The sequence below is a fragment of the Callorhinchus milii genome, unplaced genomic scaffold (genome assembly GCF_018977255.1).
Source record: "Callorhinchus milii isolate IMCB2004 unplaced genomic scaffold, IMCB_Cmil_1.0 Scaffold14, whole genome shotgun sequence".
Lineage (NCBI taxonomy): Eukaryota > Metazoa > Chordata > Chondrichthyes > Chimaeriformes > Callorhinchidae > Callorhinchus > Callorhinchus milii.
In genome coordinates, this window is record NW_024704755.1 from 15,420,860 (window position 1) to 15,424,767 (window position 3,908).

General features: G+C 37.7%; 1 long non-coding RNA gene across 1 annotated transcript; it reads right to left on the reverse strand.

Moving 5' to 3' along the window:
• Window positions 1-324: 324 nt before the first annotated feature.
• Window positions 325-2,024, reverse strand: LOC121850125. Its single transcript, XR_006085468.1, has 3 exons — window positions 1,928-2,024; window positions 1,029-1,140; window positions 325-455 (listed from the first exon to the last, which is right to left on the reverse strand). It is a non-coding gene; the product is annotated as an uncharacterized LOC121850125 (long non-coding RNA).
• Between the last annotated feature and the right edge of the window lie 1,884 nt (window positions 2,025-3,908).

Genomic DNA, 3,908 nt, shown 5'->3' on the forward strand with positions numbered 1-3,908 from the left:
GAGAAGGCTCTGTGGCTAATGGTACATAGATTTATTAACACCATCAACATCATTTTCGGTGACAGTCAGAAAAAGCAAAACTTGATCGACAATTCATGTACAACCGGACTCCGGGATATGCCTTGAAATTATTTAAAACACTATATTCGCTGCGTTTGGTGTATTGCATTGTATTAGTAATTGTCGGTTCATTGGAGCCAAATTGACCAAGCTGATGTATAATATTTTGACTTGGGTTTACGAAGAAAATCTGTGAAATTGCTGATATGTAACGGGTGAAAAATAAATAAGAGGTGATATTCCAGATATATTCCGACTCCTAAATGGTATAACTCAAACGCATTCAAATATATTTTATACAGTATACTGCTCATAATTTATAATCTTCTGTTCTTCCAGTCCGTGTATTCCATTAGCATAATTGAATCACCTCAATCGTTTCTTCCTCACTTCATCTATAACAAAACAAGTAGTGTAATCGTGAATATCACCAATCCTTTGATTCTATGATCAATTGTAATAATTGCTGATTTTCACCAAACAAATTGATGATTCATTCTGCAATGTTTACAACGAGACTGGAACCGTTACTCGTTTAGTTTAATTTTAAACGGTAATTAAACATATTCGGACAACACGATTTGCAGTGAGATCGCCTTTTACGTTGGAAGGACGTCTGAAAGCGCTTGGCTGTGTTTGTGGGGCTCCGGAGCTGGAGACGGAATCCGAAGTATTGCATATGACCCAAACCCAACCATGTAACACGGATCTGGTTGCTATTGCACGAATGTATTGTTCAATATTTCCGGATACCTGAAAGTTTGGATTAGATATGTTTATATCCATTGATTATTAGAGATTCCGCCAACAGAACAAAAAGTAATTTCCGCATTGTAAAGTGTGTTGTCCCTGTAGCAGCGAACAACATGAACCTGTCCCCCTTTCATTGATAACTGTATGTGCGACGATATAAACACAATATTTGTCAATGAAAAGTCAATGCTCTTTTAAAGCGAAGAATGTTTTACCTTTTATGTGGGTTGATTGTAAGATAGTCAACAATGATGATGGTCAACAGTAACACTGCCACAAAGCATAACATAAAACGGATAATCATCATAACGGGCATTCCACCATTATCTGGAAAACAAATTACGAAACTATAACATGTTTACATCAAAACTACTGAATAATCATTCTGTATTGGGAAAATGCACACGTTTTCCTTTTTTTACTGGAACGCTATAAAATGCGCATTCAATCAATTGCAAATAACAGCGAATAGTAGTGAAAATCAACGCGCGGCATTTTATTAGTGATGTTATAGAGACACAGTTATACATTATGTGACAGCAGTTCCCCATTGACTGTGCGCTCAGCTTCAAATGTACCGATAGAATGTGTGTTCTGACCCGAGCCATAGAGAGCCACAGTCACCAAAACTCATTGCATTGGAAATGTGCTCTCATCCCGAAAATCTATAAAACATCTCACAAGCGAGTTTTATTTTAATGCAGTGATTGTTGTTATAAAGGAATACGTAACAGCAGATTTGTTCCAAATCGTCCTCAGAAAATGGAGTGGATTAATGAACCAATAGTATTTATGTTTCATTTGTGAACGCGTTTCAGTCCAAAAGTCCAATTTCTGATGAACGCGCAGGACTATTGCACTTTAGAGAGGTTACTACATGTCAACAACGCTTTGAATGAGACATATTCAGAATTTAAAAACAAAACAAGAACATACGCAGATTTGAGATATTCTTCGATTCAAAGACTATACATTTAAAATTGGATTTTACATATATATGGAGTTTTCAGCGAGAAACTTATATAACTATAAATTGTAGCGTAAATAATGTAAATCCAATTGCCAGTAACAAGGTATTTAACAACAAATGACAGTAAGACAAGTAACTTCCTACCATCAACTTCTGTTTTGGGTTCAGAAACGGCGTAGACGGCAACTGCTGGAATCCGAAGGCTGACATGAGATACCACACAGGTATAAATAACTCCGCTCTGCACAGACTCTGTCTCTTCCATAGAGCTCGAAACTTTGTAAAGTCCATTTGAATTCTTTTCTTTGGTGTCATTTATCCCAGTTTTAACTTCATTGCCATTTTTATACCAAGTCAGCGTTACATCTTCCGGGTAAAACTCAGCCGTTTCACACACAAGAGTCTGAGACTTTGATGAATCTCTTTCAGAATCTCTGTGGAATATCTTCAGTGGGGTTGGGGGGACTGTAGGGCAGACAGTGGGGCAGAATCACATTACGGGTGAGCAGTTGGAATATGAAATGTTATTCCCAGTTGAAATGTATATGAATTGATTCCGAGCGACATTTTAACAAAGGAAGGTTTTCCGAGACGTTAACCCATGTGACGGGCGCTATATAAATGTACGTTATTGTTGGCATAACAAGGAATCTGGATTGCAACGGCAAGAAACTGATCCTGTTCAGATGTTTTATTTGGAACAACGTTTCTGGTACCAATATTAAACGATGCCCTGCAGGAGGTCCAGATATTCATTCACCAAATTAACAGTTGGATGAAAGGATTTAACTTCGACGATAAGATGGGTAAACGTGATTTATGTTTGATAGATCTGAGAAGTAATTTGATTGAGCTGTCAACGAATACTAAAATAGTGCATTCTTTCCAATAGAGGAATAACAATAGAAAGGGACACAATCCTAATACTTTGGCTAAACCTGGTGAGACGTGAAATGAAACCATTCTATTCACATGTAGTTCAGTGAAATTGTGGAAACCACTCCCATAAGTGGCCTTAAATGCCGATTTAAGTGGGATATTTATTGATAAGGGAGAGAAATAAAAGTTTTAAGGGGTCTGGAAAGTGGCGGAGAGATTGGATGAAAAGTTCTGCCACCGTTCTCGAACAACAGTAACCTATATGTATTGGGCGCTCTTCACACAGGATACCGTCCCGGAGAAAACTGGAGATTTCACCACAATTAGAGACATAAGCAAATCCTCCCCTTTCACTCCAACATTGATTTTGTTCTGCTCTGTTTTTAAATTTGATAAGTTTCCAACGAATTTTCCATAATTAGAACAGGTAATTCAAAATCATTTCACTACTGTTTGTGGGACATTGTTGAGCGCCAATTGTTCATGTTATTTCAAATTGTCTAAGTGTGTTTAAACATTTGCCTTTGATATGAATCAGTAATTATTTAAATGTCCGGACCCCAGTACAAGGGATTTTGATTAATAATAATAATGCTTGAACCTGAAGCCATAGGGCTCTCGCTCAAACATTGCATTTCTTTGTCTGTGTACACTATAATCTTCATGTCTTGATGTGGGAAATCTGACTAAATGCGTTCAGGTCAGAATAAAATACCATATAGAGCTAATATTCTACTGACGGCAGGAGGAGGGCTATACATGTTTGAAAGCGTTGCATAACGGAGTTATTAGCGACTCAAATTCCCACTTTGCTGTGTGGTATAAACCCGCCGTTCCCTTCAGTACAGTAACGAAGGGGGAAATTGCATTTGAATAATATTTCGTTGATAAAATGTGTTTTGGGTTAAAGTCAAATCTGTTCCCGTGTCCTGTGCTATCATAACTTTTTGTGAGAGTAGAAAATAGTACTCTCACAAAACGTTATGACAGCACAGGACGTCAGTTTAGTGTAAAATAGTTTATCCATAACGATTTCTGTAGTCCTGTAGCTCAGTGGTTAGAGCACTCGCTTTGCAAGTGAGAAACCTGAGTTCAATTCCAGGCAGAGGGCGAAACCTTGGGCAAGTTTCCTTACTCCACACAGAGCCTAATAATAATCCCTCCAAAAAAAAACAATAATTAAATTGGTCATTTTCAATCTACGACTGTTTGTGGGACATTGCTGTGCGCAATTGGCTGCCGCGTT